Genomic DNA, 20,939 nt, shown 5'->3' with positions numbered 1-20,939 from the left:
AGGTTACAGGAAAGGACTGGAGAGAGAGAGAGAGAGAGAGAGAGCAGTTAGGTTCCATCTGTGTGCCTTTTTAAATCGCCTATAAAATATTTATTGATTTAAACCACTTATATACCACTTGACATTATCTCTAAGTGCTTTACATAAGAAATAAATAAGGGCGCAATCGTATCGGGATAGGTGGCCGCCTCCGAACTCGGAGGTGACTGCCTATCTGATGCATGGCAGGAGAAGCGTGGAGGGGATCATCCCCTCTGCACTTCAGCTGCCCTGCATTTCCAGCTAGATGGCCAATTTCGGCTGTCTAGCTGTGGGAAGGCGGAGCGGGGGGTGGGCAGACGCCTGCTGATGCATAGGAAGCTGATGCATCAGAATGGCACTTCCGCCCTCTCTGCCCCAGAATGCCCCCAGGAATGCCCCATTTTTGCTGCTCTGTACTCCTCTTCTGAGTGCAGGGTGTGGTGCTGTTCCCCACTGCCTATGAGCCCGTGCGGGAGGGGGCGGATGTCAGTTCTCAGGGAACCGACCTATCCTATGGCTGTCTAGCCACTGACTAGCGGCCATAGGATTGTGCCCTAAAATACAATAAAAAACCAACACAAGAACCGATATAAAATAATAAATATATTGAAAACATTACAGAAACAGGCAAACAGAGCAGTGCAATTACATCAAGGAAAGCCTGAGTCAACAGGTGTGTCTTCAAGAGTTTGCCACAGTTTCCACCTCTTGGACCACATGCGGGAGAGCATTCCAGAGGGTGAGTGCCACTATTGAGAAGAGACCCTTTGTCCTATACATCTGCAATTTAGCAGGTTTGATTCTTTGGAAGGGTAGGAGAATGCTGGAAAATGTCGTGCCCGCTGGAGGAGGACAGCAGCTAGGCCCAGATCTATATCTTGTGTCATTACGATCCTATCAGGATAACGCGATATCCCTCTTGCGCATTTACACCTCGGAGGACACACACTGACATTTGTTATTTTGGATAATGTGGAATAAAAAGCAGAAAATAACACTACGATAGCGGTATATTGAATGTGTAATGTGCCCCAACAGTTACCAGCGCACTTCAATACCGCTATAAAGCAGTCGTGTAGATCTAGCCTAGGTCTCTCACTGAAAGCAATGAGAAGCATATAGGCCTAGAAAATGGGGACCCTTGTTGTCATGTCCAAAGCCTTGAAGACATTGTAAGAAGCTTGAAATTTTCATGCCAACAGGACTGAAAACACTAAAGTTATAGGCAACAGAATATTGTCTGGGTCTCCCACTGAAATCAGTGGTAAATGAATGGGAATTACAGAAACAAATGAACAAATTCTGAATCAGTAATGAAACAAATATAATTCTAAGGAATTCGTAATGAAATGAATGCACCTTTTAATAAGGAAAACTAGTGGAGTAACTAAATGGAAGGGTGGGGACAATTCTTGCTATTATGGAAGTATGCATCAGGGCAGGTCTGTGTGGTCATTTCCAAATGAACATGAGCAATACTTTGAGAGGAAAACCAAAAACACCCCCTCCTAAAAAATAAAAGCTAATTTTGAGGAGTACAAAATGAACAGCAATGAGTAGTTTTAACTTAGTCTGACAATCCACTTTGTTTGCAGTGATTGAAAGTGATGAAGAACAGAGACAACCTCCTGAGCTGGTTGGTAGAAGGAACTGATGAAAGTGCCAGGACATGTGACATGTGCAATCTCCTGAATGTATAAAATGCACAGATCTTTAAGTTCTGTTTCCACCAGCTTGTCAAACGGATGCCATCAAAGCACTTTTCCCAGTGGGATTCAAAGTGGCAGAGTGTGTTAACGGTTCTGTCAAAAGCCTTGGGATGGGAAAGGCGGGAAGGTTATGCTTTGCAAAACAGCAGACTTATAAGTTATGCTTTGCTTGCAAATGAGTGGCCTGACAAATGCAAAGCCCAATCAGTTCATTTAGGCTACCACATAAAAAGCTGTTCCAGGTCATTTGCTCATCAACATGGCTTGGAAGCAAAATAGGGTGCTGCTCCATTTGGCGGAAAAAATGGGAAGAGAAAGTGCTTTTTTTGGTTAAAAGAGAGAGAGACTGGGGGTGGCAGAGAGAGAGGGAGAGAGAGAGAAAATAATTAAAAAAAATTGGCACACCTTTTTTTTTCATGCTTTAACGGCTTCCCCACCAGATCACCTCAATTACTAGTTTATCCTTATGACTGCGGCACTTTGTGGTTTTAATTTTTGTGAACCACCCAGAGATCTTCAGCTATCGGGCGTTGAAAGAAAGAAAGAAAGAAAGAAAGAAAGAAAGAAAGATTGCAGATTGCCAAGTTGCAACACCAAGTACATGCAGATACCTTTAAATTCTCTGATGCGGCAAGAAATGAAGACGGGGAGCCAAGAAGTCCCCAGTTCAAACCTTGCCTCAGTGACAATCCAATGTAATCTCACACTAAGCCGGCCCTACCAGTAGGCGGACTGAGTTGTGTGTGCCATGCAGCCTGCCCAGTGCCCCCTAGGCAAGCCTGCTGCCCTCAGGTACAGATGAAGTCACTCACTCATCCCCTACAGCCTAGTTAAACCCCCAGTAGGGCTGTAGACCTTTGCTGGAGCAACATCCAAGTCTCTTGCTCACCTCCAGCCAGACTCCTTCATTGCTAGAGCTGTCCACAGTTCTGCGTCCTTGTCTGAACCCTTGCCCCAGTGCCGGCTCCAGGTTTCCAAGGGTTCTGGGGCAAGGCACCCTCAGTGGGCCCCATCCCTGAGTGAGTCTACCTCCTCACTGCCAGAATACAAGGAACCCCATGTGAAAAATCATGTTCTGCCTTGTACAATGCACAGCACGATCTCTCTACAGCTCAGCCAACAGCTGCTGTACAATGCAACAGCTCGGCCAAGAGAAAGAAAGGGAGTTTGGCTGTGTGTTGCATTGCAGATTCCCTCCTGTGGAAGGAAGGAATCAGGAATGGGATCAACAGCCCATCCCCATCCTTTGGGAAGCTCTTTAGCAACAGAGGTGGATTGCAGGGCTGGCAAAGGACAAGGGGATCCCCACCACCACCATTTCACTTACAAGAGCAGACTGGACGGATCGGCAGCTAAATCTTACTTCAACACGGGCAGCAGGAGACCGCCCACCACTGTACCAGAGGAAAGCAGGCCAGCTTAGGGGGCACAGGGCAGGCTGCGCCAGCGCCTCGTCACTGCTCTGCACCTCCCACCAGTGCAGCTCCAGCTCTTTAGAGCCCTTGGGCAAGACACCCCCAATCGGCCCCCTTCCCTGCGACTCGACCTCCTCACCACCATTGTCACCACCTGTTCTTGCTCCTCCTCCTCCTCTGTCTCGTCACTGCTACCGCTCGCTTGATTGACAGGCAGGGAGCCAGCGAGCAAGTCAGCAGTGGCATCTCCTGCTCCTCCTCCTCACCACCACCGTTGTCTGGGCCAGAGGACGAGGCAGGTGAACAACCTGGCTGCAATGGTGAGGAGGAGGAGCAACGCCAGGGAGCTCTTGTCACTGGGCCCCTGCTGGGGTGCGGGCCCTTGGCAGGTGCCCGATCATGCCTACCCTTGATGCCGGCTCTGCTTTGCCCCATTTTGCCAGGACTCCCTGCAGACTAGGCTCCATCTAGAAGAGGATATAGGGGCCGCGGTGGCTTAGTGGTTAAGACGCTGAACTGCAGACTGGAAGGTCGGCAGGTCAGCAGTTCGAGACCCGAGTGCCGCGTGACGGAGTGAGCTCCCGTCTTCAGTCCCAGCTCCTGCCAACCTAGCAGTTCGAAAGCAAGAAATTGCAAGTAGATAAATAGGTACCGCCTCGGCGGGAAAGGTAACAGCGTTCCGTGCACCTCGGTGTTCAGTCATGCCGGCCACATGACCACGGAAGCGTCTTCGGACAGCGCTGGCTCTTCGGCTTAGAAACGGGGATAAGCACCGCACCCTAGAGTCGGACACGACTGGTTGGGGACACCTTTACCTTTAGAAGAGGATATGGAAGCCGTTGTGAAGACCACTGAGAGAACATCTGTGAAGTGCACTGAACATTTCAAATGCACTAATTATATACATATGGGGCCGCAGTGGCTTAGTGGTTAAGATGCTGAACTGCAGACCGGACGGTCAGCAGGACAGCAGTTCGAGACCCGAGTGCCGCGTGACGGAGTGAGCTCCTGTCTTCAGTCCCAGCTCCTGCCAACCTAGCAGTTCGAAAGCAAGAAATTGCAAGTAGATAAATAGGTACCGCTTTTGTGGGAAAGGTAACAGCGTTCCGTGCACCTCGGTGTTCAGTCATGCCGGCCACATGACCACGGAAGCGTCTTCGGACAGCGCTGGCTCTTCGGCTTAGAACTGGAGATGAGCACCACACCCTAGAGTTGGACACGACTGGTTGGGGACACCTTTACCTTTAATTATATACATATGAAACTTATTAACTAAGCATGATTAAAGGAAAGAAACTGGGAAAATACAGGGAGGGGTGAACGCATGACAGATATTCCAGTTGGAAACAATATGCCAGGGGTCCTGTAAAGGGATAATGGGCAATACCAGGTCATCTGCTAACTACCTTGGCAAAACCGGAACAAAGTGGGAAGCATGCTTGCTGGGCTGAGCATCATCAGCGCCCGTGAGGCTTCCTGCTGCTAACCACTGTTTACTCTTCCTTTGATGTTCGAAAATGCAGCTGTAGTAGCTAAAGCAATGGAAATCTTTCCATTGTTAGTGTGCTTCTGGAGTGCATAAGATCAGGCTTAATATGCTTTAATTCAGTGTGCCTCCTGCAATGCTTTTCTGCATAAAGACAAGTGCCTGAAAGCTTATGCTCAATTTCATCAACAACAGTCAGTCCTGTAATGTCGCTTTAACTATTTATTATTATTACTTTTTAAGCTAATATCACATCACCGATGGGGAAGGGAATGGTGTTTTGCACCAGTGTGATGCTGCTCCAACAGCAGGGATTTTGCTTTTCATCCATAGATCTCAAGGATCCTTTCAAAGGAAGGTAATAAATATGACTGAGACTTTGACTGGATGGGTTTCGGAAGGTAGGCCTGCAGCCAGAAATGTTGTAGTGAGCATGTGGCAAGGCAGCAAGTAGCCCCCCCCCCCTCTCTCTCTCTCTCACACACACACACACACACACACATATATATATAGTTATTAACCACACAATTCTATGAATGTTTCCTCTTGAGTAAGTTTCGTCATGTGCAATGTGGCTTACTCCATAATAGGTCTGTTTGGGACTGCAGCCTTCGAACTCTTAAATATGCTTTCTGAAATACAATTGGATTAAATAAATACAAACACTTATTAAATGAATGAACTGCTTAATTTATTAAGGGACATCTAATCTGCCTCCCCATGTATAGCCAGGGTGGCTGCGGATTGGGTAGGGGGCAGTTGGCAGGGGAACTGGAACCCCATGTACAGAGTGGTGTATATTGGAACAGGACAGAAGGATGTGGCAGGGGGCTGGATTAGTATCTTAGGGTGCAATATGCATATTTAGACAGAAAAAGGCCCACAACTCCCAGCATGCCCCAGCCAGCCATGCTGGCTGGGGCATGCTGGGAGTTGTAGGCCTTTTTTTCTGTCTAAACATTCATAGGATTGTGCCTTAAATGATGTTAATGGAACTGCTAAGGGTTTATAAATCATCCCACTGCTCTTGTAAGAAATATGGGATATTCCACACTTTATAGACACAGCCATAGAGAGAAAAATACATAGCCAAGGAATGATCAAACACTGGTTCAGACAGCACAAACTGTGGGTTGTCTAGGAGCGAACAAGCGTGCTGGCTCCAGACCGCTCACCCACTCCCGCTGTGCTAAACAACCCAGGGACAGCTGCTTAGTGTGACATCAGAACCCGCAATTGTGGGTTGTTGGGGGAGGAACAATCCAGACCCATGGTTTAACTGTGGGTTCCAAGTCTGGGTTGTTCCTCCTCCACCAACAACCCACAATTCCAGTTTCGTGCATCCCAAGGACAGAGCATCCTTGGGTTGTTTAGTGCAGTGGTGTAGTAAAAATGTAACCTAAAAGCCATTCTGTGTCTTAAGCAGCACGTAGTATTGTAAGAGCTGTGCATGCCTGGAATGAGTGAGCAGTAACCCTAACGTAAGGTAGATAGGCAAACTGCTGGCAACCAATCAAAGTGACATGCTGGCTAAGGAATGCAAGCTGAGGTGATAAAACTGTAGTGCGGGAGTTGCCCAGGGTCAACTCTGCTTTTGAGCGTGAGCTCCTTTGTCGAACTGTTTGCAAACAATAAAATCGAGTTGAACCCAGCCTGAAGTTGACTCTCCTCTTTGGGGCAAATTGGACTAGCCTCCAGGGGGCGAAACCAGCATTTTGTGCAACAATGGGAGTAGAAAGTGGGTAGGCGTGAGTCAGCTTGCTACCACTTGTTCATAACAACCCATAATTTATTAAACCATAGACTGAGAATGTAAAATTAAAGTGCAAACTAAGTCCCTTCAATAGAGAAACACGACGTAGACATTAGATATAATTCCAGTAATATAAAATGAAATTAAAGCATCCAGGACAATGCTGGATTACGAAAACTCATCAGATGTCCCCAGGGGTTGCAAGTGTTGCATTCCACACTTCAGTGGAATGTCTGGTTTGGATTGTGCAAGTAATGCCCGTTGTGTATGTAATGATTTGTACGGAAAGGTTTGGATTGTGCATGTATATATGTCTAAGCACATCGGCTCTCTATAACTGTGAAACCCTTACTGCCAAATGGCACCAATTTCATCGAAGACCCTGACCATTCATGAGGGGGGCATTGTGTGCAGTGTAATACAGTGGAGGAACCCAAAGTTGCACTCCGAGTTCACTATTGGTTGTGATTCCACCAAGTAATTCAAAGGAGACCCAGGAAGATGAACAGACCTTTATCAGAGCATCCAAGGGAAACATATGCATAAGAATATGCTCACATTTGGCTAAAACGTCACAATTTCTTAGGAACAAAAGTCAGTAGAAAATGGAAATGGGCATCCAGTTTCAATGTCTTTAAAAATGCCCTGGGCCCCTGAGAGTGTAGATGCTGGCATCTACTTTGGCTAATTGTGGCTACCATGTTCTACTTGTGGGCTGCCCACAGGTGGCTGGTTGGTCACTGTGTGTGAACAGAATGCTGGTGTGAAGGATTGCTGGAACTAATTCCAACCTTCCTGCAAGGTAGGACTGGCCAAACCCAGCCTTCAAGTCCCCAAACTACCCAGTAGCCACCCTCCTAGGCCAAGAGGCACTGAAATTAGCACCGAGATTATGCAGAGAAAGTCACACCAACTAAAGGTTGGATAAATATTTAAGGTAAAAAGGGGAGGGGGGGCAGAGAGAAAAGGAAGACTGGGAATAGCAAGTTGCACAAGAGGGTTCAAAGCCAAATTACTTAAACATACACAGGGGACCTTATAAACACACACCCAAGCAAAATAATAAAGCGACCTGGCCTATCCTTAACATTCCTAAGTATGGGTCTCCCAGGATAGCAACCAGCTGTCAGCAGGTCCAGAACCACCAGGATGAAGGGAGACACTGGGCCTCCACCTCAGCCTTGGCAACCCAGGGCAGATTTTCCTTTAGCCAGTCACCGGCTCAGCCTCTGGGTGGACTGCCCTTGCCTCCAAGAGGCTGGAACTCCCCACCAAACCCAGCTGTTGTCACTCCCCAGTTAACAGGGTCTGAGCCTAACTTTGAGCAAAGGGCCAAGGAGCTTCTAGGTAACATACTATTCCAGATGGTTGCATTAGACCGGACAACATAGCCCAATCTCATGATGGAAAACAGGTCATCATTCTTGACAGCTGGACTAAGGCCTTTGGTCTGATTCAGCTGGCTCTTCTTATGTTCGTATATATGTATTGCCTCCTACTGACAGCTGGCTTTCTAGTTGCAGGATGTGGCATTTTTAATGCCTTCCTGGTCTTATAATTAATAATAATAGTAACAACAACAACAACTACAGAATAATGTCCTACAACAGGCATGGGGAACCTGTGGTTCCAACAACCATCAGCTCTAGCCAGCATGTTCAGTGGTCAGAAATGATGGGAGTTGTAGTCCAGCAACATTTGGAGGGCCACTGGTTCCCTGCCCCTATCCTACACCTTTGTGAATTTGTTTTCTTCTCCCAGAGTACTTTGCCAGAATGGGCAGAAGAGGTACCATACAAGGGAAGGGAAGGTGTTTGGAGAACCTGGAAACCTTTATGCAAATGCCACTTCCCCATAGGAACTTGGGATAATATCTAGGGATGTCCATCACTGGGAAATCTGGCCCTTTTGGGGCTTGGCAGACTTCCGCAGTGCCCCCGACATGTCTTGCATCTGTTGAGCCGAGCTGCAGGTTTCCCCCCAAATCCAGGATCTTCTTAGTTTTTTTAAAAAATGCATAAATAGAAATTTGCACAAATTAAACCACAATTTGCATACCTTGCACAAATTTTGGCTGAAATCTGTGTAATTTCAACAAATTGCAACCACGATTTGCGCAAATTACACAAATTGTAGCTGCAGTTTCTGCAAATTTCTGGTTAGGCAAACAAACAAAAAACCCTGGAAAATTTGCAAACTGGGCTGACTCGACGCAGATCAAGTCAGGCCAGTTTGCAGGAAAGCGAGCCAAAGCCCGTGGGCAAAGCTAATGAAAGCTCAGTGAGTCCACCACACAAATGAATTCCTCCGACATCCTCAGTAATATCACTGTGTAATGAAGCCATAAGGGCTGTTGTGACATCAAAAGTCATGACATCAATCTCTACCCTCATCTCAGACTAGTATTTGCAGGCCTAGAAACCAAGAGACCAAGACTGCTATCCCCAAAATAGGTTCAGCACCCTGGATTACTCTTTCAGAGTTCTGACTGGTTCTGACTCAAACCCAGAGCAGATTCACAGCCTCGATGACATCGGAGCCACCAGCCTCCACTGCTGCTATCCCTCTTGAAGCATGAATAAATGTGGGCAAACAAAAGTGGGCAACAACCAGCACTCATCCATCATTCAGCTACAGCTCATTTCTTGGGCCGCAGTTCCATACATATTCCCTCTATTTGATGGGCATTTCACTTGCAGAATGTAGCATGCACATACACTTACACATACCACTGTTCATGCCATTTTCCTTTGCTAAAATAATGTTGAAAACTCATTTGTATAAATCCTTTAAATCGGTTCCTTTAAAATTCATTCTGGTGTGTCTCTTATAGGGAATGATGAGAGACCATTTTCTCAAGCGCACCAGTGCCCCCTAACATCTTCCAAGAGATTGTTCTGAAAGGACTTCTAAGTGTGCAGTTTCTCAGTTGGGTTTCGATTTCCAAATGAGAAACCACCAACGGTTACAAATAGCACACCTATTTAAACCATTCCAGACACTTACACATTGTCACCCTGACAGCTCCTTCTGACCAGCTTTTAAAAACCCATTTGGGCAGCCATTGAACTTTGGGATTAATTGCCCTGGAGCATGAATAGGTGTGAAACTGCAGGCTCTGTTCTTGGACATCTTTGTTATTGTTACCACCTGCCTCTTCCATCTGTCATGTTCATTCTGCAACAGTGAGTGACTTTGAAACATGAACTGAAAGAACAAGAAGCCTCAGATTTTGTACAGACCACATATCAGATAGGATCAGCATTACTTGTTATTTACAGGATAATCGTGGTTCTGCTCACAGGTCCAGTGACTACGTGGAGGGGAGGGGAATTGCACTGACTGCCCCTTTTCCCTGGGAAGGTTTGAGGCCTACAGAGGGAAAAGGGACAAAAAGGTCAGGCTTAGAGGCCTGGAGTTTTCTGTTGGGAGAGGGTAACCCTGAGAGGAGTAGTTTCATTTCTCCAGTTAAGGGTCAGTTTCATTTCTCCACTTAAGTTTAATTTATTCAGGTTTGAAGCCCTACTTTCAGTTTTGAGGGAGGAGGGTATATAAAGAGAGCGAGACAGCCAGTAAGAGGGAGATAACCAGAGCCTAAAAGCCAATCTACATTACAACTTTAAACTGGTTTCAAACCTGTTTTTAGCGATTACAGCTACCAAATACAGGAATTCTGGGAATTGTAGCTCTAGGAAGAGGGGCCGCTTGGGCAGGGGCCAGGGGTCTCTAGCAAAGAATTATCAGTACCCTCATGAAACTGCAGGATCCCTTTAGATAAACTGGTTTGAAACCAGTTTAAAGTTGTAATGTAGATTGCCCCACAGAGTCTGATGAGGGAGCAGGAAGGAACAGACTGGAGAAGTCTAAGGACAGCTAGGGTAAAGGAACTTGAATTTTAAAACTGTTATTTTCTTTTAATGCCTTTTGTATCACTCAGCTCTATTGTGTAAATACCTCTAGTTGTAATTTGCTAGCTTTAAATTTACCAGTAAATTGTTGCAGCTAAACCCTGTGTCTAGAGTGTCAGTCACCCCACGTCTAAAGCCTAAACCCCACATTACTGGGAAGGGGAAGTTTAAAAGAGGAAAGGTGGGACTCTGAAGGATGCAAGAGATCCTGAAGGAGTTGCTCAGGGGGTCCAGGGCATAAGGGAAACCCTTGACACCCTGACCTCTGAATTTTCACCTGATTTTCTTCTTTGTAGAGTTTATGCACACGGCATGCATAGACTGTACAGACAACCAGCTGGACATGGTGGGATCTAGAGTGGTCACTTCTGAATTGCCAAAAAAAGAGGAAATGCATTGCCAAAAAAGAAGATGAAGGGGAACCCAGATTTGCATATAATGTAGCATAGGGAAAACCACTAAACCATTCAGGTATGACCTAAATCATATCCCTTATGAATATACAGTGGAGGTGAGGAATAGATTTCAGGGATTAGACCTGATAGATAGAGTGCCTGAGGAACTATGGACGGAGGTCCGTAACATTGTTCAGGAGGCAGCAACTAAATCCATCCCAAAGAAAAAGAAATGCAAGAAAGCAAAGCGACTGTCTGATGAGGCTTTACAAGTAGCTGAGGAAAAAAGGGAAGCAAAAAGCAAGGGAGAAAGGGGAAGATATACCCAACTGAATGCAGAGTTCCAAAGAATAGCAAGGAGAGACAAGAAGGCCTTCTTAAATGAACAATGCAAAGAAATCGAGGAAAATAATAGAATGGGAAAGACTAGAGATCTCTTCAAGAAAAATCGGAGATCTCAAGGGAACGTTTTGTGCAAAGACGGGCATGATAAAGGACAAAGAAGGCAGGGACCTAACAGAAGCAGATGAGATTAAGAAGAGGTGGCAAGAATACACAGAAGAACTATACAGGAAAGATCTGAATGTCCCTGATAGCCATGATAGTGCGCTCACTGAACTTGAGCTGGACATCCTCGAGAGTGAAGTCAAGTGGGCCTTAGGAAGCATTACTAACAACAAAGCTAGCAGAGATGACAGTCTTCCAGCTGAGCTGTTTAAAATCCTAAAAGATGATGCTGTTAAAGTGCTGCACTCAATATGCCAACAAATTTGGAACACTCAACAGTGGCCACAAGACTGGAAAAGGTCAGTTTACATTCCAATTCCAAAGAAGGGCAACGCCAAAGAGTGTTCAAACTACCATATAATTGCGCTCATTTCACATGCCAGCAAGGTGATGCTCAAAATCCTACAAGCTAGGCTTCAGCAGTATGCGAACCGAGAACTACTGGAAGTACAAGCTGGGTTTCGAAGAGGTAGAGGAACTAGAGATCAAATCGCCAACTTTCGCTGGATCATGGAGAAAGCAAGAGAATTCCAGAAAAACGTCTATTTCTGCTTAATTGACTACACTAACACCTTTGTGTGGATCACAACAAACTGTGGCAAATTCTGAAAGAGATGGGGGTACCAGACCACCTTACCTGTCTCCTGAGAAACCTGTATGAGGGTCAAGAAGCAACAGTAAGAACCAGACATGGAACAACCGATTGGTTCAAAATTGGGAAAGGAGTACGACAAGGCTGCATATTGTCACCCTGCTTATTTAACTTATATGCAGAGTACATCGTGAGGAACGCCGGGTTGGATGAATCAGAGGTCGGAATTAAGATTGCCGGGAGAATTATCAACAACCTCAGATACGCTTTGCTAACCAGGTGCTAACTGGTGATGGGCAACAGTTCTTATGGTTCTTTCTCTTTAAACTGGAATTGGACAGGGCAGCCCTTCAAATAGAGGACTGTCTTCCTCTGTAAAAGAGGACAGCTGGGCACCCTATAAATCTGGCACCGTCCAGATGTTGTTGCCTCCCACCTCCCATCAGCCACAGCCAGCATGGCCAATGGTCAGAAATGCTGGGAGTTGTCATCCAAAACATCTGGAGGGCACCAGGTTGAGTAAGGCTACCAAGATGCCTCTGAGAAGCTCACCAGTAGGGCATGAGCAAGAGTTCTCTGTTGTCTGTATCCAGCTTCTAGTATAGTGCCTTCAAATATGGAGGTTTTACTTGGTCATCATGGCTAATTGTCATTGATAGATTTCTCTTATCCCTTTAAAAAGCCATCTAAGCCTGTGCTCATCATCACATCTTGTGGCAGTGAACACACTAATAAACAGCATTAGATACCGGTGTAGACATTGTTCAGGGGGTTGTGCAATGCTCTGGTAGTTTCACACATGCTTTACGTATGAGTTAACAGTAGATAATGCTTAACTCCCCAATAGTTTGTTTAACGTATTTCATTGCCCCTGTACTCAGTGGATGCTCAAGGAGATTTGCAATAAAACCATAAACACAATAAAATACAATAATTTGAAACAAAACTAAAAACCAATAACATAACATAATTAAAAGGGGAACCTTCTAAAATCAAAGAATAGTCTTAATCAATAAAAACTCAGTGGAACAGTATATTTTTCACCAGCCATCTAAAGGCCAATAACAAGGGAACCAACCTACCCTCCCTGGGAAGGGAATTCCACAACTGGCAGGGGTGGGGTGGGGGGCTGCTACACTGAAGGCCCTGCCTCAGATCCCTACGATAATGATTTGCTCATATTCTAAAGTCATGTTGGAATATCCCAAAGTTCTTCCTGGCTGGGATGTTCTGAAGGCCTGTCTACTCAGTCACAGTTAATGTCAATTGTATGCATATTCTTCCTACCTTATTTTAGATAGAAACATATAGATGATAGGCAGTTTACATGAAAACAGACAAAACAGTAATAACAATGCAAAACTCAACAACAAAACCAATTAATCCATCATTTTTTCAAGATATAAAGCAAGACAACACACAATTCATAATAATATGTAATACATAAATATTAAGACACTGAATGACTATCCAATAATAATTCAGCAAAAAAAATAGGTAAGCATAAGAAGGGTTAATAAAGCCAATCACATAACAAATACATTCATAGTTACTAGATCATTCATAAATATTTAAGAAATAACTCCATTGCAACCATCAAGCAAAACCGCAGTTAGGCTATGGCATTCATTGCCACAAGATGTGGTGACAGCCACCAACTTACACAGCTTGAAAAGGGGGAGTAAACAAATTCATGGAGGATAAAGCTACCAATGGCTACTCATCACGATGGCTTTATATTACTTCAAGTATCAGAAGCAGCATGCCTCAGCATTTCCTGGGGTGAAATGGTGGGAGTGAGGTATTGCCCTCATGTCCTGCTTGTGGGAAATCTGTCGAGAATTTATGAAGGACCTGAAAGTCTAGTCTCAAAAGTATTTTGTGAAAACTTCTCTGGATTTGTGTCTGAAAGTGTATGATCAAATCTACCCAATGCCAACAGGGCCAATGTCAGCACCTGGTATCCTCAGGAAGGTGATAGGGCCCCCTTAATTTATTTTTCCTGGCCAACACTCTGAGCAGTTCCTTTTGATTTCCCACAGTGCCCCTGACCTAGCAGTGGTCTGAGGCATTGACCCAGTTTGCACATAATGGCAGCAAATTGTGGGTTAATTAACCTACAATTACTAGTTAGGATAACTGTGGGTTGTTTAACCCATGATTACCTATAGTGTCTGGGCTCGGACATCATGTAGAACTCTCCAATTGGCCCGATCTGAGGTTAATACGCAAAATGGCCTTAGCACATCCCTGGCACATATTGTGGCAAATTATGGGTTGGATGATGTTGCATGTGAGTGGACCCATTGTGGAAAATTAAAAGTGTGGCTGGACCCGGCCAGCCAGCACTGCTTGGAGCACTGCCTTCATAACCAGGTAATCCCAACAGGGTCCCATGGACAGAGCCCACCTGAAGACACTTTGCATAGTTCCCTTTCAAATTTGGAGCCAGCCCGGGGACCAGAGGATAAAGCAGGCCACAGTAGGCACAATATGCTTTGAAAGACTGAGAGTGGAGTTTCCTGAAAGATGGGATGATTTATCCCTTCAGATTACAACAACAACAAATCATTATTTTTCTCTGTCACTGTGGCTACATGTTCAAATAACCAAGCAAATTACAGGTCATCATCAGAATTGTTTCCATGGTGTAGATGCTGATGGCTTCTTAACACGCTTGACTTCTTCAGACCAGTCAACATATTGTTGACTCCTATAAAAGGATGTTAGAGGCCTGCAGGGTCCCAGAATGTTAATCGCCTGTCAACACCTATAGACAGACAATGAAAGATGAGATCCTATCTCACTGATAAAAAGGTGTTAGATATTGGTCTCTCTCTCTGTTAATTAAAAAAAAAGGAAGAAGATGACCTTCAACAAAACTCACATAGTACCAGTCAAGGCCATTGGATGTGATAATTAGCATTTAATAACTACTATTTAAGGTTTTGTTTTTCCTTGTCTCTGGTAGGGATGTATGAGAATTTTGTTTATGTTTGCAAAACATGCAGACATGTCCCATTCATAATCCCAAATGCAAACAGGAGAAGATGTTCTCCAACAACACTTGCATTTGTGCTCAAAAACATATGCCTTTTTAAAAATGCACACTTTTAAAAGTGTGCATTCTTGCTGGTCTATGACCATAATAAAATTGATTGATTGACTGAAAATGTGCATTTTTTAAAATGTGCATTTCATGCTTGCTCTATGGTGCATTTTAAAAAATATATACATTTTCCCATTCAAAATGTGCACTCTTCCTTTTCGAACGTGCTTCAAGGTGGTGTTCACTTGTTCACCCATCCCTAGTTTCTTGGAGCCTGGAGATAAATGTTTGGGAGAAATAGGTAATATGAACTATGAACACATATCACAGTTTGATATTCCAGTGCCCAGTGTGAGGGAGCGAGCATAAGAAGAGCCATGGTGGATCAGACCAAGTGTCCATCTAGTCCAGCATTCCCCTCACACAGTGGCCAACCAGCTGCCCATAGGAAACCCACAAACAGGACATGAATGCAATAGCACCCTCCCACCCGTGTTCCCCAGCAGCTGGTGTACAGAGGCATCATACTGCCTCTGCTACCAGAGGTAGCATAGAACCATCAGGACTAGTAGCCACTGATAGCCTTCTCCCACAGGAATTTGTCTAATCCCCCTTTAAAGCCATCTAAATTGGTGGCTGTGAAGGAACTCTGGAGCTAACACCAATGTCCCTGCAAGGTAGGACAGGCCAAACCTGGACTGAGGCCCCCAAAGGAACCCAGTAACATCCCTCTCCTGCCAAGAGGCACTGAATTTAGCACCGAGGTTGAACAGAAAGGATAAACAGAAACTGTTTATTATAGGGAAAGGGATAGAGGGAAAGGGAGAATTAGAGGTAGTGGGCTGTACAGAGGATTACAAAGCTGAGAACTTGCAAGGAAAACCAAAGCATACACAGAGAGCCTTTATACTGCACCCCCAAGCAAAATAACCAAACTAGGTAGCCTATTATTTCACATACCCAAGCATGGGCCTCCCAGGATAGCATCCAGCCGACAGCAGATCCAAAACCACCATGACAAAGGGAGATGCCACACCTCTCCCTGGACCTCCTAACCCAGAGCAGATTTCCCTTAGCCAGTCACCAGCTCAGCCCCGAAAGGGACCACCTTCATCCAGAAGAGGTAGGTAGGAGCTTCCCTCCAGACCCAGCTGTTATCAATTCCCCAATTAACAAGGACTGAGCATGGCCTTGAGCAACAGGGCCAAGGAGCTGGCAGATAATACACTATTCCAGGTGGATGCCTGGGATGTGATGCCCAGGCCTGATCTCATGGTGGGAACCAGGCTGCCGTTCTTGACAGTGGCCATCACTATGTCTTGTGGTAGCAAATTCTATAGTTTAAGTATGCACTGTGTGAATGAGTATCTAAACCTATAGAGTCACTATAGAGGCATCTCTATGGTGTAGACCCTTGGTATTGGCTGTTAGAATGGTGATTACTTTCAGTTTAGCCCTGTAAATGGGAAGTCCCATGCTGGGAGCCTGTATGATGTCATGGTTAGAGTGTTGGACTATGACGAGGGAGAGTCAGGTTCAAATCCCCACTTGTGAAGCTTATTGGATGACCATGGGCCATTCACTTTCGCCCAGCTTAGCCTGCCTCGCAGGGTTGCTGTGAGGATAAAATAAGGGAGGCGAGAACCATGTATACCGCCCTGAACTCCTTGGAACTAGGCTGGGATATGAAGGCAATAAACAAATCAGGGCCACTGGGAGTAGGATGGGTCCCTTGCCCAGAAATGGTGACATCATGGGTTGAGTTGACTTAGACAAAAGTTTAATGAACTTTGCAAGACTATATATGCTGTGGACACTTCTGACCCCAAAGAGAATTGGGATTCCTCACTCTTAGGCTTTCTTCACATGGAGCTTTCAGCCTGTGATTGAGATTGCTCCTTCACAGAGGTTTGTGGGCTCTTTACATGACGCCGTGATCCTCCAAGGTGTCTCCTGCACTAAATGCTCTTTGTTCCATTTTTAAATAGATCGCAGATAATGAGCTATCAAATTTCCCCATTGTGTTCTGCTTGAGTTCCCTCTGTGAAAAGAGGAAAAGTGTCAAGAAGAGGAGTGAGATCAATGAAAGATAATGGGAGATTCAGATATGGGGGGGAAGGGGGTGGGGGAAAGGGAAGCGCGTGAAAATGTGAGTCGTCGTGATCCTGCATTTAACACGGAAGCAGAAAGCCCCATTTTAAATGTAAGCTTTTAGGCTGGTGTGGAGATGCCCTTAATATTCCTAACATCAGCTGTTTTGATAGGCAAGCAATGCGTGGAGTCAAGTGATCAATCCTGCTGTAAATACCATCAGTGCACTGGGCAGAGGCATGCCAAATTTTAGTCTGGTGCGTGCGACAGATTTTTCAGAAGACTAGTTTCCCTCAAACACATTTGTATCCATGGCAATAGCTCTATTAGTAGTGTTTAAAATGATGGATGCAAGCTTTGTGTCCCACAGATCTCTTCTTCAGGCTGGATATTCAGAAATAAAATAAGGGGAAGGATCAATGGGTTCACTGAATATTACCCAGCCCTCCCCAATCCTAAGATGGAGAGGGTGAACTGAAGTGGATATTGAATCATCCAATAAGCTAGCAAACCCTTTCTCCCACTACTGTTCACACATGTGGGACATCATTTGTTTCTCCCAAATCCTGCATTGCTTATTTTTGCCCCATTTTTTTCTTGTGTTGCCATTGTTAGAAGGCAGGGAATGACATATTAAATTGGGAGGATATACAAAAGTCTGTGTGCAGTTTAGCGTCAAGGAACCAGAAGCAAACTCTTGATTCTTGTAGTCAAGATGGTGCTATATTTTAAGTGAATTTAAAATGCAAAACTGCACACGCTCTCGCTCTCTCTCTCTCTTTAAATCAGGGTTGGCAAATAGAGCAACTTTAAAAAACACATACCAAAAAAGCCACTATCATTTAAGGGTTGGATCCAGATTGATGCTGGATCAACTGCGCTGATGGAAGTGGACTTCCCTGCCCCCTCCTTCCCAAGGAAGCCTTTCTAGCCCCATAAAATACTACGCAGGGAGTCAGGAGCCCCTGCTGAATGGAGTGGGCTGTGCTGTAGGGGGAGGGGGGATCCCCCAAAATCAGGCAGAGGGACTTTTTGAGTGGAGCTTGTGGGAGGTCCCTTTCCCTCATGGAAGGCAGATCCTGGATCCAACCCCAGTAATGTCGAAGCAGTTGTAAAGCGTAGAATGGCAGTGAGGGAGAGAAGAAAAATGTTCTTTTGTGTGCTTCTCAACAGGGTTAATACACATGGCCATCTAAAGCCCCCCTTCCTGAAAGTCCATTAAGTCTAGGGTCTAAAATTTCCTAGCTACACCATTGTCCAAAGTGTCCTTTTTGCCTAACGTAGGTGGATACGGTAGGCATTCTAAACACAAAATATTGATCTCTCCCTCTTTTGTGAGTGTGTGCCTCATGCTGACAAAATGACCTTTGGCATATATGCAGTTATAGTTTTACTAAAAGAATGGTACCTAAGTGGGTGGCAGCAGGAGATGCATCTATGGCAGGTTATCAGAAAAATGTTGTTTACTAAACATGAATTAAAGTTCTACCTGTGGAAGCCCTGCTGGAGACATGGGGAGATAACTGTGTGGATATTGGTGAGCCAATGGCATTGTGGAGGGATAATGGGAGATCATGTTTGGCTTGCCAGACCCCTCCTGCAGAGATGATAACATGAGCTCGAAAGAGAACTCATCTTGCTGTCAAGGGTGAATCTGCATCTAGAGGAATTTCTATTTAAAAAAATCCTTCTTTGAAATGAAACATATTTGATGGGGATTCAGGCGCAGTCTCTATGGAAACCTCACAAGGCCATTTCTGCAGAATGCTGAACTTTTTTCCTAGAGCAGCAGAGGGAGGAGAGATGAGAGACCTGGTTGAAGAAACACAAGCAGCGGAAGAACTGTAGGTTAGCCCACCCCATTAGCAGGGAAATATGAAATGCGCAGAGCCATCCCATCAAGAGGAACTATGTCCTTTTTACTTTGCAAACTTCTTCCACCTACGTTAAGTGCAGGACACAAGGGGCTTGTGGGTAAAGGGCAAATTCTTCCTTTGCAGGATGACATGGAACTGTCATCTCTCGCCTCCTGCAGCATCTACGAGCGAGCGTATGTCCTGCCTCTATGAGTGTCAGCAGTTCTGGTGTGCCAGCAGCAGTACCCAGCTTCTCTCACACACACCTCGTGCTTATGACTCAGGTACTTTGCCCATGCAGAACCGTACGATGCAGGCATTCTCCACAGTTGTCACAGTTAGCTTCCCTTGTCCTAGAACAGGGGTACACAACCTTTTCAGCCCCTAGAGAAGCGTCAGGGGGTCTGCTGGGGCGGCAGGGCTGCGCGCGCACACAGGCCAGGTTCAGATGTAATGCTAACCCATGGGGGTAAGCGGCCTGAGCTGCCCATGATGGGCTAGCGTGTTTTGTGGAGGCATTTTCCCCACCCATGATGGGTTAATTCCCCCAATTAAGCCACCCTCAGAACCCACACTCTGCAGTAAGGTTTATTTTACCTGTGGTGGGTTAGCACGTCGACTGTTGTGCCCAGCGTGGGTTACGGAGATCACCCACAGAGCTGCTCAGCAAGAGCAGCCAAAAAATACTGCCGCCGCTCTGCTCCTCTCAAGCAATCTGTATTCCTGCCGCAAAGGAAGCTGGGATACTGGCCTGGTTGGGCAGGAGGACTACAGGAGGAGATGGGGTGAAGGTGTGTGCAAAACAAACTACTCTGTGTAGCTTGTTTGCCTGATTGTCTGATGGGAGCACGGTAGGTGGTTTGCATAACCACCCAGCCAGCGTAGCTTGCCACCCACCATAGGTTAGCATGACATGTGAACAGCTCCCCCACCCTCCCTCTCTCCCTCTCTCCCTCTCACACACACACACATTACTCAGTCACTTGCACATTCATGATTGTCCACTCACTGAATTGTGCAGGTCAATTACATGACGTTGTTATCGTCCAGTCATTATCCCACCATTTCCACCCACCTATGCCATATTTTCCTCAAATGGAAAAAATGGGGTATTTTTCCAAATATGTGCAAATGCAGCGCCATAACCTCCCCGTGTATTTGTCCCCTAGCACGAATGAACCGCTGTGTGTTGGCGGCTGTGGGCGGTTGTTGGGGGTGTGGTCATGATGGCGAAGGCGATGGCAATGGGCTGTGGGGTGTGCGTGTCGCCTTCCCCTGCTGGCACCACTTTGGGTCCTTGCCATTTTCGGCCTGCAGCGTACTAAACAAGGCAGCGGGTCGGCAGAGCGGCATGCCGGCCTTCCGACCTGCTGGGACGTCCCCCTGCTGTGCATTCCCAATGGGTAAACGGCAGAGATTGTCAAAAACATTGAACAGGGAGGCGGGGGCCCTGGGGAGATTGGTGGGGGGACTGTCTGTGTGTGAGGTAACGTGCAAGGGGAGGGAAAGGGGCAGGGACCAGGGAGGAGGTGTCGCTACACCCCAAGTGTATGCAATGCTTTTCTGCGGAAAGGTAGTGTGGTGATGCCTTTGAATGGCATCACCTAGGGGTGTACAAATTACTTACCCCGTTCCGTCCGGGGCATCCGCGGGGGGGGGGGAGGCGATCCATCCCTCCCCCCAGAATCCTCCCTGGCCAGCTCCGCTCCACGGCGAGTCCGCGGAGCTGCCAACTGGGCCCGCCTGCAGCCGGACTTCTGTCCACTGCTGGGCTGCGGCCGCAAATGGCGGCCGCCATTTGTGTCCCTGCGTTAGCCGTGATAGGCTACGTAAGTATTTATGTAGCCTATCATGGCAAAGACAAGGGACGCAAATGGCGCCCGCTACGCCATTTGCATCCCCGCTCTTTTCATGATAGGCTACATAAATATATACGTAGCCTATCACGGCTAACGCAGGGATGCAAACGGCGGCCGCAGACCAGGGCAGCCATTTGTGGCTGTAGACCAGGGGCAGCAGACAGACCGGACGGACGACACCAGGTAGGGTCCGTCCTGGGACAATTTTGCGGGGTGCTCGGGGGGATTGCTCTGTTCTGCCACGGACTCCGGGGGGCCGGATTCTAAAGAATCTGGCCTCACTGGAGTCCGTGGCGGA

Source organism: Heloderma suspectum, chromosome 1, assembly GCF_057233095.1.
Source record: "Heloderma suspectum isolate Gila_16-S chromosome 1, 16-S_ref, whole genome shotgun sequence".
NCBI classification, from domain to species: domain Eukaryota; kingdom Metazoa; phylum Chordata; class Lepidosauria; order Squamata; family Helodermatidae; genus Heloderma; species Heloderma suspectum.
The sequence above is the reverse complement of the archived record's forward strand: the minus strand, read 5'-3'. Positions refer to the sequence as shown.